The sequence below is a fragment of the Panulirus ornatus genome, chromosome 1, assembly GCF_036320965.1.
Source record: "Panulirus ornatus isolate Po-2019 chromosome 1, ASM3632096v1, whole genome shotgun sequence".
In the NCBI taxonomy this organism is placed as follows: domain Eukaryota; kingdom Metazoa; phylum Arthropoda; class Malacostraca; order Decapoda; family Palinuridae; genus Panulirus; species Panulirus ornatus.
Genome location: NC_092224.1, coordinates 1,011,048 through 1,024,791, shown reverse-complemented (window position 1 = coordinate 1,024,791; position 13,744 = coordinate 1,011,048). Strand labels below are relative to the sequence as shown.

The following is a 13,744-nucleotide window of genomic DNA, read 5'->3' as shown; positions in this document are numbered from 1 at the left end:
TCCACAGGGAATCTTTATCGAGTCTCTCATGTACTTTCTCCAGATGCATGAATGCCACATACGGATCCTCCTGCTTCTTTAAGTATTTCTCACATATTCTTCAAAGCAAACACCTAATCCACACATCCTCCACCACTTCTGAAGCCAGACTGCTCCTCCCTAATCTGATGCTCTGTACATGCCTTCATCTTCTCAATCACTTCTCTCCAATACAACTTACCAGGTACACTCAACAAACTTATACCTCTGTAGTTTGAATACACACCTTTGAAACCCGTGACCTTACACAATGGCACTATACATGCGTTCTGGCAATGCTGAGGCACCTCATCCTGATCCATACATTAAAAATTCTAACTAACCGATCAAAAACACTCAACAATGAACTGCAATACCATCCACTCTAACCGCCTTGACTCATTTCATCCTATGCAAGGGTGTTACCACCTCTTCTCTCTCCACCAACTCACTTTCCATGACTCTCTCACTTTGCATACCTCATCGAACCAAACGCCTTACATCTGACACCTTTATCATCTTATACATTCAACGATTCTTCAAAATTTTCACTTCATCTCATCCTCTCATCATCACTTTTTACTGCTTCTCCATTTACACCTTCACTGATGTTCCTATTTGTTTTCTTGTCTTTCTCACAACATTAACTTCCTTCCAAAATATTTTATTCTTCCTGAACTAACTTAGTGATACTCGCTCATCCCAACTCTCATTCGCTCTTTTCTTCAACCCCTGTACCTTTCTCTTGATCTGCCGTTCTTGTACATCTCCCAATCCTTTGCACGCTTTTTCTGTAAGTACCGTCCACATATCTCTCTTTTCTCTTTTACTAGCAACTTTACTTCATCATGCTACCACTCACTAGTCTTTCTCACCTGCCCGCCTCCCACATGATACAGAGTTCTTTCGCACATGCCAGCACTGCTTCTTTAAATACTTCCCATTCCTAAACCACTCCCTAAGCTCTAGCTCTATCTTCTCTCATTCTTCTCTCAATCTCTCCTGGTATTCATCACACGTGTATCTTCCAAGCTCACTTACTTCCACCTCCCTCTTCTTACCCATCTGATTTCCTCTTTTCAAAACCCATCTACAATTCTTCACCCTCGCCTCCACCAGGTAGTGATCAGATATCCCATCAGCAGTCCCTCTCGGCACATTCACATCCAAGAGTCTCTCTTCTGCGCGCCTACTAGAAGAACGTAATCAAATGATGGCCACTTATCTACTCACCTACCTACAACTGTGTACGTCCTTCATTTTAAACTAGGTATCAACATTCACCAGCCTTCTATCAGCACATAGCTCTAAAAGCTGTTCACCATTTCCATTCACATTACCGAATATCCTATGCTTCTCAATTAAACCCATAACTGCCACATTACTCACCGGTCTCGTGCATCAAACTTACTGACACTCACTCAGCTGCTCCCGAAACTCTAGCTTCTCATGATCTTTTTCTTATGGCCAGGTGTATAAGCACTAATATTCACCCAATCTTCTCTATCCCTTTTCTTTTTTACCCACATCAGCATGAAGCTCACTTCCTTACACTCTATCACACACTCCAACAACTACTTCAAAAGAAGTGGTAGCCCTTCCTTAGCTCTTGTCCTCTCACCAACCCCTGACTTAACTCCTTAGGCATTCCCAAACCATTCTTCCCCTTTACGCTTGACCTGGTTCCTTTGCTTAAACATTGTACCTATGATTAATATTTAATCTTTCCTATTTTGGTTATATCCGCACATTCCTGCATGGTATATATATATATATATATATATATATATATATATATATATATATATATATATATATATATATATATATATATATATATATATATATATTCCTATGAGTCCACTGGGACTCATAAGAATATCTTGATCACGCGCAAAGTGCATATCAACGCGCACCTTCATAGAACATACAAACCTCCAACAGTCAGGATCGAACCTGGGACACCTGTACAACGCGGAGGTATATGAATATGCTATCTGCTGGCTGTGTAAGCCTGATGGGAAAACACCGGTGTAGACCCCGTTGCTCACCAACGTGAGACGAAGGGTAGTCGAGTACATAGTATTCGAAGAGCCATTTCCCTATTAGGGGCGATCATAGTCTAGCGGTAGCGCTCCCGCCTGTTGCACAGGGGTCCCGGGTTCGATCCTGGCTGTTGGAGGTCTGTATGTTTTATGAAGCTGCGCCTTCATATGCACTTTGTTCGCATTCATATACCTCCACGTTGTACAGTTAAGTTCGCTAAAATGCTATCTGCTGGCTGTGTGAGCCTGATGGGAAAGGACCGGTGTAGACCCCGTTGCTCACCAACGTGAGAGGAAGGGCTTTCAAACACATAGTATTCGAACAGTCATTTCCCTATTAGGGGCGATCATAGCCTAGCGGTAGTGCTCCCGCCTACTGCACAGGGGTACCGTGTTCGATCCTGGCTGCTGGAGGTTTGTGTGTTTTATGAAGGTGCGCGTTCACATGCACTTTCTTCGTATTCATATACCTCCTCGTTGTACGGTTAGTTTCGGTAAAATGCTATCTGCTGGCTGTGTGAGGATGTGTGGATCAGGTGTTTGCTTTGAAGAATGTAAGAGAGAAATGCTTAGAGAAACAGATGGATTTGTATGTAGCATTTATGGATCCGGAGAAGGCATATGATAGGGTGAACAGAGTTGCTTTGTGGGAGTTTTTTTTAGAGTACATGGTGTGGGATGCAAGTGCTAGAAGCAGAGAAAGGTTTTACCAAAGATGTAAGGCATGTGTACAAGTAGGAAGAGAGGAAAGTGACTGGTTCCCAGTGAATGTCGGTTTGCGGCAGGGGTGCGTGATGTCTCCATGGTGGTTTAATTTGTTTATAGATGGGGTGGTTTGGGCGGTAAATGCAACAGTTTCGGAGAGAGGGGCAAGTATGCAGTCTGTTGTGGATGAGAGGGCTTGGGAAGTGAGCCAGTTGTTGTTCGCTGATGATACAGCGCTGGTGGCTGATTCGGGTGAGAAATTGGAGAAATTGGTGACTAAGTTGGTAAAGTGTGTGAAACAAGAACGCTGAGAGTAAATGTGAATATAGCAAGGTTATTAGGCTCAGTAAGGTTGAGGGACAAGTTAATTGGGAGGTAAGTTTGAATGGAGAAAAACTGAAGGACGGGAAGTGTTTTAGATATCTGGGAGTGGATTTGGCAGTGGATGTAACCATGGAAGCGGAAGTGAGTCACAGGGTAGGGGAGGCAGCCAAGGTTCTGGGAGCGTTAAAGAATGTGTGGAAGGCAAGAAGGTTATCTCGGAGAGCAAAAATGGGTATGCTTGAAGGAATAGTGGTTCCAACAATGTTATATGGTTGCAAGGAATGAGCTATAGATAGGGTTGTACGGAGGAGGGTGGATGTGTTGGAAATGAGATGTTTGAGGACAATATGTGGTGTGAAGTGGTTTGATCGAGTAAGTAAAGAGAGATGTGTGGTAATACAAAGAATGTAGTTGAGAGAGCAGAAGAAAGTGTGTTGAAATGGTTTGGACACATGGAGAGGATGAGTGAGGAAAGATTGACAAAGAGGATATATGTGTCAGAGGTGGTGGGAAGAGGGAGAAGCGGGAGACCATATTGGAAGAGTGAAGTCACCTCTGACACATATATATCCTCTTTATCAATCTTTCCTCACTCATTCTCTCCATGTGACCAAACCATTTCAAAACATTCTCTTCTGCTCTCTCAACCACACTCTTTTCATTACCACACATCTCTCTTACCCTTTCACTACTTACTCGATCAAACCACCTCACACCACATATTGTCCTCAAACACATCCACCCTCCTCCGCACAACTCTATCTATAGCCCACGCCACGCAACCATATAACATTGTCGGAACCACTATTCCTTCAAACATATCCATTTTTGCTTTCCAAGATAACGCTCTCGCCTTCCACACATTTTTCAACGCTCTCAGAACTATTGCCCCCTCCCCACCCTATGACTCACTTCCGTTTCCATGGTTCCACCCGCTGCCAAAACCACTCTCAGATATCTAAAACACTTCACTTCCTCCAGTTTTTCTCCATTCAAACCTACCTCCTAATTGAATTGTCTCCCAACCCCAATGAACCTAATAACCTTGCTCTTATTCACATTTACTCTCAGCTTTCTTCTTTCACACACTTTACCAAACTCAGTCACCAGTTTCTGCAGTTTCTGACCCGAATCAGCCACCAGCGCTGTATCATCAGCGAACAACAACTGACTCACCTCCCAAGCTCTCTCATTCACAACAGACTGCATACTTGCCCCTCTCTCCAAAACCCTTGCATTCACCTCCCTAACAACCTCATCCATAAACAAATTAAACAACCATAGAGACATCACGCACCTCTGCCGCAAACCGACATTCACTGAGAACCAATCACTTTCCTTTCTTTCTACTCGTACACATGCCTTACATCTTTGGTAAAACCTTTCTCTGCTTCTAGCAACTTGTATCCTACACCATATACTCTAAAAAACCTTCCACAAAGCAACTCTGTCCACCCTATCATAAGCCTTCTCCAGATCCATGAATACTACATACAAATTCATCTGTTTCTCTAAGCATTTCTCTCATACATTCTTCAAAGCAAACACCTGATCCACACATCCTCACACAGCCAGCAGGTAGCATTTTCTCATGCCACAAGCATCTTTTGCGCAAGCCATCACTGCTTCCCTAAATACATCCCATTCCTCCCCCACTCTCCTTACGTCCATTGCTCTCACCTTTTTCCACTCTGCACTCAGTCTCCTGGTATTTCTTCACACAAGTCTCCTTCCCAAGCTCACTTACTCTCACCACTCTCTTTACCCTAACATGCTCTCTTCTTTTCTAAAATCCTCTACAAATCTACACCTTCGCCTCCACAAGATAATGATCAGACATCCCTCCAGTTGCACCTCTTAACACATTAACACCCAAAAGTCTCTCTTTCACGCGCCTATCAATTTACACGTAATCCAATAATGCTCTCTGACCATCTCTCCTACTTACATAAGTATACCTATGTATATCTCTCTTTTTAAACAAGGTATTCCCATTCAGCAGTCCTTTTTCAGCACACAAATCTACAAGCTCTTCACCACTTCCATTTACAACACCGAACAACCCATGTACACCAATTATTTGTGGAAGGTATTAAGAGTATATGGTGTAGGAGGTAAGCTGCTAGAAGCAGTGAAAAAGGTTTTATCAGGATGTAAGGCATGTGTACGAGTAGGAAGAGAGGAAAGTGATTGGTTCTCAGTGAATGCCGGTTTGCGGAAGGGGTACGTGATGTCTCTATGGTTGTATAATTTGTTTATGGATGTGGTTGTTAGGGAGGTGAATGTAAGAGTTTTGGAGGGGAAAGTATGCAGTCTGTTGTGAATGAGAGAGCTTGGGAAGTGAGTTGTTCGCTAATGATACAACGCTGGTGGCTGATTCGGGTGAGAAACTGCACAAGCTGGTGACTGAGTTTGATAAAGTGTGTGAAAGAAGAAATGTGAATAAGAGGAAGGTTATTAGGTTCAGTAGGGTTGAGGGACAAGTTAACTGGGAGGTAAGTTTGAATGGAGAAAAACTGGAGGAAGTAAAGTGCTTTAGATATCTGGGAGTGGATTTGGTAGCGGATGGAACCATGGAAGCGGAAGTGAGTCACAGGGTGGGGGAGGGGGCGAGGGTTCTGGGAGCGTTGAAGAATGTGTGGAAGGTGAGAACGTTATCTCGGAGAGCAAAAATGCGTATGTTTGAAGGAATAGTGGTTCCAACAATGTTATATGTTTGCGAGGCATAAGCTATAGGTAGGGTTGTGCGGAGTAGGGTGGATGTGTTGGAAATGAAATGTGTGAGGACAATATGTGGTGTAAGGTGGTTTGATCGAGTAAGTAATGAAAGAGTAAGAGAGATGTGTGGTAATAAAATGAGTGTGGTTGAGAGAGCAGAAGAGGGTGTATTGAAATGGTTTGGACATATGGAGAGAACAAGTGAGGAGAGGTTGATAAAGAGGATATATGAGTCAGAACTGAAGGAACAAGGAAAAGCGGGTGACCAAGTTGGAGATGCAAGGTTGAAGTGAAAAATGATTTTGAGCGATCGCGGTCTGAACATGCAGGAGGATGATCAACCATCTCCAGGCTTGCAACATAACAACGCAAATAACTTTTTTTTTCTATTCAATAACCTCCCAATATTTCAATTACGGCCCGGCCTTGATGTGGACTTTTGTGACTGGAGGCTCAAAAAAAAAAAAAAGAAAAAATGAAATAAAATACACAATGAAATTAGAGAATTTGAAATGAACGTTACGAAGCCTGTGATGTGGCAGAACTATGGGGACTTTCTCTTTTCTTGGTTTTCGCTCCTGACCGCTGGCTGCTTGTGTGCCCCCACCACTCGCTAGGCCAGGCAATACTCGGCAAGCTGCTGCGTCACATGATTACTGTGTAGTCGTTAGCAACTCAAGGGTGGGCCATTTTGATAACTGCTTCTTTCCCTACACCTCGAAGCTCTGGAACTCTTCATCCTTTCATGTCTTTCCCAATAACTACGACCAAGAACATCTTAAAAGACAAGTTTTTCACTTCCTCCAAAATTCGTAAATACTTTTGCTTGTCTTTTCATTTTCACTTTCATAAACCTCTCATTATTACAATAAAAGCTCGGCCTTGATGTGCACGTGGCTGGAGCCTTCAACATAAAAGAAAACAAATCTCCCCAGATTATAACACAATAACCTCCCAAGTTTGGTACAATAATCTTCAGCTTCAGAGAATCCATTATAAGGACTGTTTTTTTTTCTCTCCACATCTTACGTTTACATGGTCGACTCAAACATCCACAAATCAAAAATAAGAATGAGAGAAAACGGAATGAGGGTGATGCTTCTCCGCATTAATATCAGTACAGTCTACACCCGTTTGACACGTGCAGCACTTTACAGACGACATTCCCAGTATTCAGGTAACAATTATCGTCCTTATTACTCGAAATAATAGTGCAGAAAGACTGAAGGGCGTCACATGTGGTCTGAAGCCACAGGAGGTGAGGCAGACGACCGACCGGCTGGCTCCCCTGTGCAGTAGGCATCCCGTGGTGGTGGCCTTCGCTCAGGTCAGGCAACCCGGTGTGGCAGCGAGGGGTTGATGCCATTACTTTCCTTCCTGCCACACGTCTTATTATCAATGGACTGGGTGACATGGAGGCGACAGGGGAGACACCTCCCAGCCCTTCATAATGTGGGGCGGGGGTACATAGGTAGGATATGACGGAGGGCTTCCCTCACTTGCCTGACTGCCTGGCCACACAAATACGTACATCTGCCTCTAGGGCAGCCAGGGTCACGCTCTTTCTCACGCTCCTGAAAGGGTGACCAGCGAACTGAGGAAGCGGTCTTAACCGTACACCCCAGTCTCTGTTACCTGCCTCATATTCGTCTATATCTGCATGATCTTTTGCATTCAAGTCTGTCGAAATTATGTGATGTCTTGCCCTCACCACAGCATGTATAACTCTATACACTCAAGTTTGTCAAGTGTCTGTAATGTCTTGCCCACACCATAGCATGTATAACTCTATACACTCAAGTTTGTCAAGTGTCTGTAATGTCTTGCCCACACCATAGCATGTATAACTCTATACACTCAAGTTTGTCAAGTGTCTGTAATGTCTTGCCCACACCATAGCATGTATAACTCTATACACTCAAGTTTGTCAAGTGTCTGTAATGTCTTGCCCACACCATAGCATGTATAACTCTATACACTCAAGTTTGTCAAGTGTCTGTAATGTCTTGCCCACACCATAGCATGTATAACTCTATACACTCAAGTTTGTCAAGTGTCTGTAATGTCTTGCCCACACCATAGCATGTATAACTCTATACACTCAAGTTTGTCAAGTGTCTGTAATGTCTTGCCCACACCATAGCATGTATAACTCTATACACTCAAGTTTGTCAAGTGTCTGCAATGTCTTGCCCACACCATAGCATGTATAACTCTATACACTCAAGTTTGTCAAGTGTCTGTAATGTCTTGCCCACACCATAGCATGTATAACTCTATACACTCAAGTTTGTCAAGTGTCTGCAATGTCTTGCCCACACCATAACATGTAAGCTGAATTGAGGGGAGTAACTCAACTAACTCCCCCAGCAGCGTTACCACCCTGGGGAGAGGGGTCGGCCGCCTGGCACCAGGCAGTGTGTCGCCGTGCGAGGCACCAGGAGTGGCGGGTGAGGGAGGTCACTTAGTTCAATAACTTTACTTAACACCTCACAGGCTGTGGCGTGCGCGTCACACTGCGGTCGCTTGTCATATATGATCACACAGTTATACAAATACAGATGAATTCGAGACGGGTTATGGAGGTGGGCTGAGAGCGGCACGTGATCAGCAGACCTGCGTTGATGTGAAGTAGGAAGAAGGAAGGAAGAGGTGGCAATCACGATGGAGTCCAGGGCCATTGCCTAACCCACCCCGGGTGAGTGAGGGGCAGTGATAGGAGGGGAGGGGAAGGCATAAGTCACTGACCTGGTTTACATACGCGGACACCAGCGTCCAACACCCTATACTTTTTTTTTTTCCTTTCTTTCATGTCAACGTCAGCAGGTCAAGACTGTCAACGAGAGCGAACTTCCGCGTGAGCCTGGAGGACGTTATTCTCTGCCTCACATAATGTTTCAGTTGACCACCTCAACCAACTCGAGAATCAGTGAGCAGCAACGACCTTATCCCTGCGACGTACAGTTACCGACAGTTCCTCACAGTCATATATTAAGAACCAGTTCCTCTGGCCACGCAACTGATAACCCTTTAATGTCACCGTCAAAACATCTATCAATCTCCCAGACCCACCGGCTCATCCAAGATATATCTTCAACATTTGCTTTATGGGACGACGATTTTAAAGAAGGAAACAGTTTTCCTAAACTTAAAATTTCTGGCAGACGTGTACAGACGATCCGGGACGAGTCCCTCACTGTTTATGGTCTCAGATGTGTGGGTTCAACAAGACCTGGCTGGTTCTCCCTCTGTAAATACGTGTGCAGTGTAAGCGCGCGGCGAGATGACGATATACAAATTCTCTGAATTCAAATCGCGTTCCGCCATTTCATGCCCAACTTCACACGGTGAGAGGGAGGCCATCATGGACAGCCAATTAAAACGGACAGACTACACCGGTGCAGCCATCATCTGCCACACCAGACACTCACACCCGTCTGCTTATGACTAACAGGGGCGCAACCCACACGCAAGGTCCACACCACCTCTTCCCTCCCCGGCACACACACACACACGCACACACACACACACACACACACACACACGCACACACAAAACATAAGAGAAAATCAAACATGTTCGTTTTTCCTGGTGTGTTCGGCCTTCATGTGTGGTGAGAGGCCACACGTGCTGTCATCATGACCAAGTCTGTTGCTCTCTGAATTCGTTTGTAAGTTTAGTCTCTTGAGCACGACGGTACGCTACTAGACACGACGGTACGCTCCTAGACACGATGGGTACGCTTCTAGACACGACGGTACGATCCTAGACACGACGGTACGATCCTAGACACGACGGTACGCTCCTAGACACGACGGTACGATCCTAGACACGACGGTACGATCCTAGACACGACGGTACGCTCCTAGACACGACGGTACGATCCTAGACACGACGGTATGATCCTAGACACGACGGTACGCTCCTAGACACGACGGTATGATCCTAGACACGACGGTACGCTCCTAGACACGACGGTACGATCCTAGACACGACGGTACGCTCCTAGACACGACGGTACGCTCCTAGACACGACGGTACGATCCTAGACACGACGGTACGATCCTAGACACGACGGTACGCTCCTAGACACGACGGTACGATCCTAGACACGACGGTACGATCCTAGACACGACGGTACGCTCCTAGACACGACGGTACGATCCTAGACACGACGGTACGCTCCTAGACACGACGGTACGCTCCTAGACACGACGGTACGATCCTAGACACTACGGTACGATCCTAGACACGACGGTATGATCCTAGACACGAAGGTACGATCCTAGACACGACGGTACGATCCTAGACACGACGGTACGCTTCTAGACACAACGGTACGATCCTAGACACGACGGTACGATCCTAGACACGACGGTACGATCCTAGACACAACGGTACGATGCTTGACCCGAAGGAATAGTCCTTGACGTAGGAATACAAATGATTTCAAACAGCAACAGACCAATGGGGCCAAATGAGGCTGTTTGTGACAGTGGAAGATAACAGAATCCTTGGATTCCTGTGGCAGGGGTAGGGGGACATACAATTACAAATGCCTGTTTCCTTGCGCTGCCTCGCTAAAGCGGGAGAGAGTTCGTGACTGAGTTTGGTGAAGTGTGTGAAAGAAGAAAGATGAGAGCAAATGTTAATAAGAGCAAGTTTATCAGGTACAGTAGGGTTGAGGGTCAAGTCAACTGAGGGGTAAGTTTGAATGCAGAAAAGACTGGAGGAAGTAAAGTGTTTTAGATATCTGAGAGTGGATTCGGCAGCGGATGGAACCATGGAAGCGGAAGTGGATCATAGGGTAGGGGAGGGGGCGAAAGTTCAGGGAGCGTTGAAGAATGTGTGGAAGTCGAGATCATTATCTCGGAAAGCAAAAATGGGTATGTTTGAAGGAATAGTGGTTCCAACAATGTTATATGGTTGCGAGGCGTGGGCTATGGACAGAGTTGTGCGCAGGAGGGTGGATGTGCTGGAAATGAGATGTTTGAGGACAATATGTGGTGTGAGGTGGTTTGATGGAGTAAGTAATAATAGGGTAAGAGAGATGTGTGGTAATAAAAAGAGTGCGGTTGAGAGAGCAGAAGAGGGTGTTTTGAAATGGTTTGGTCACATGGAGAGAATGAGAGGAAAGATTGACCAAGAGGACATATGTGTCGGAGGTGGAGGGAACGAGGAGAAGTAGGAGACAAAATCGGAGGTGGAAAGATGGAGTGAAAAAGATCTTGAGTAATCGGGGCCTACACATGCAGGAGGGTGAAAGGAGTGCAAGGAATAGAGTGAATTGGAACGATGTGGTATACCGGGGTCGACGTGCTGTCAATGGATTGAACTAGGGCATGTAAAGCGTCTGGGGTAAACCATGGAAAGTTCTGTGGGACCTGAATGTGGAAAGGGAGCTGTGGTTTCGGTGCATCATTACATGACAGATAGAGACTGACTGTGAACGAATGCGGCCTTTGTTGTCTTTTCCTAGCGCATCCTCGCGCACATGAGGGGGAGGAGGTTGTTATTTCATGTGTGGCGAGGTGGCGATGGGAATGAATAAAGGCAGACAGTATGAAATATGTATACTTGTATATATGTATATGTCTGTGTGTATATATATATATATATATATATATATATATATATATATATATATATATATATATATATATATATATATATATATATATATATATATACGTTGAGATGTATTGGTATGTATATTTGCGTGTGTGGACGTGAATGTATATACATGTGTATGTGGGTGGGTTGGGCCATTCTTCCGTCTGTTTCCTTGCGCTACCTCGCTAACGCGGGAGACAGCGTTAAAGCAAAACAAATAAAAAAGAATATATATATATATATATATATATATATATATATATATATATATATATATATATATATATATATATATATATATATATATATATACTTTTTTTTTTTATTATACTTTGTCGCTGTCTCCCGCGTTTGCGAGGTAGCGCAAGGAAACAGACGAAAGAAATGGCCCAACCCCCCCCCCCCCCCCCCCATACACATGTATATACATACGTCCACACACGCAAATATACATACCTACACAGCTTTCCACGGTTTACCCCAGACGCTTCACATGCCTTGATTCAATCCACTGACAGCACGTCAACCCCGGTATACAACATCGCTCCAATTCACTCTATTCCTTGCCCTCCTTTCACCCTCCTGCATGTTCAGGCCCCGATCACACAAAATCTTTTTCACTCCATCTTTCCACCTCCAATTTGGTCTCCCTCTTCTCCTCGTTCCCTCCACCTCCGACACATATATCCTCTTGGTCAATCTTTCCTCACTCATCCTCTCCATGTGCCCAAACCATTTCAAAACACCCTCTTCTGCTCTCTCAACCACGCTCTTTTTATTTCCACACATCTCTCTTACCCTTACGTTACTCACTCGATCAAACCACCTCACACCACACATTGTCCTCAAACATCTCATTTCCAGCACATCCATCCTCCTGCGCACAACACTATCCATAGCCCACGCCTCGCAACCATACAACATTGTTGGAACCACTATTCCTTCAAACATACCCATTTTTGCTTTCCGAGATAATGTTCTCGACTTCCAAACATTCTTCAAGGCCCCCAGAATTTTCGCCCCCTCCCCCACCCTATAATCCACTTCCGCTTCCATGGTTCCATCCGCTGCCAGATCCACTCCCAGATATCTAAAACACTTCACTTCCTCCAGTTTTTCTCCATTCAAACTCACCTCCCAATTGACTTGACCCTCAACCCTACTGTACCTAATAACCTTGCTCTTATTCACATTTACTCTTAACTTTCTTCTTCCACACACTTTACCAAACTCAGTCACCAGCTTCTGCAGTTTCTCACATGAATCAGCCACCAGCGCTGTATCATCAGCGAACAACAACTGACTCACTTCCCAAGCTCTCTCATCCACAACAGACTTCATACTTGCCCCTCTTTCCAAAACTCTTGCATTTACCTCCCTAACAACCCCATCCATAAACAAATTAAACAACCATGGAGACATCACACACCCCTGCCACAAACCTACATTCACTGAGAACCAATCACTTTCCTCTCTTCCTACACGTACACATGCCTTACATCCTCGATAAAAACTTTTCACTGCTTCTAACAACTTTCCTCCCACACCATATATTCTTAATACCTTCCACAGAGCATCTCTATCAACTCTATCATATGCCTTCTCCAGATCCATAAATGCTACATACAAATCCATTTGCTTTTCTAAGTATTTCTCACATACATTCTTCAAAGCAAACACCTGATCCACACATCCTCTACCACTTCTGAAACCACACTGCTCTTCCCCAATCTGATGCTCTGTACATGCCTTCACCCTCTCAATCAATACCCTCCCATATAATTTACCAGGAATACTCAACAAACTTATACCTCTGTAATTTGAGCACTCACTCTTATCCCCTTTGCCTTTGTACAATGGCACTATGCACGCACTCCGCCAATCCTCAGGCACCTCACCATGAGTCATACATACATTAAATAACCTTACCAACCAGTCAACAATACAGTCACCCCCTTTTTTAATAAATTCCACTGCAATACCATCCAAACCTGCTGCCTTGCCGGCTTTCATCTTCCGCAAAGCTTTCACTACCTCTTCTCTCTTTTTTATTTGTTTTGCTTTGTCGCTGTCTCCCGCGTTAGCGAGGATATTCCTATGAGTCTACGGGGAAAATGAAACACAGTAAGTTCCCAAGTGCACTTTCGTGTAATAATCACATCATCAAGGGAGACACAAGAGAGAAATAAAAGTCAGTTGATATACATCGAAGAGACGAAGCTAGGCCGCCATTTGGTAAACATGTGATTGTCCAAAACATACAACGAGCGTTCATAAACATATCATTTTACAAATTTTATCAACAATAAAGTTATCTAATT

At 44.5% G+C, this 13,744-nt stretch overlaps 2 protein-coding genes across 3 annotated transcripts in view; one reads left to right on the top strand and one right to left on the bottom strand.

The window, feature by feature from the left end:
• The window catches only part of LOC139753949 (uncharacterized), a 171,470-nt gene that overhangs the window by 121,259 nt on the left and 36,467 nt on the right, over positions 1-13,744 (top strand). The gene's annotated exons all lie outside the window — the stretch shown is intronic.
• Positions 1-13,744, bottom strand: part of LOC139752975 (CDK5 regulatory subunit-associated protein 3-like) — a 75,241-nt gene that overhangs the window by 28,064 nt on the left and 33,433 nt on the right.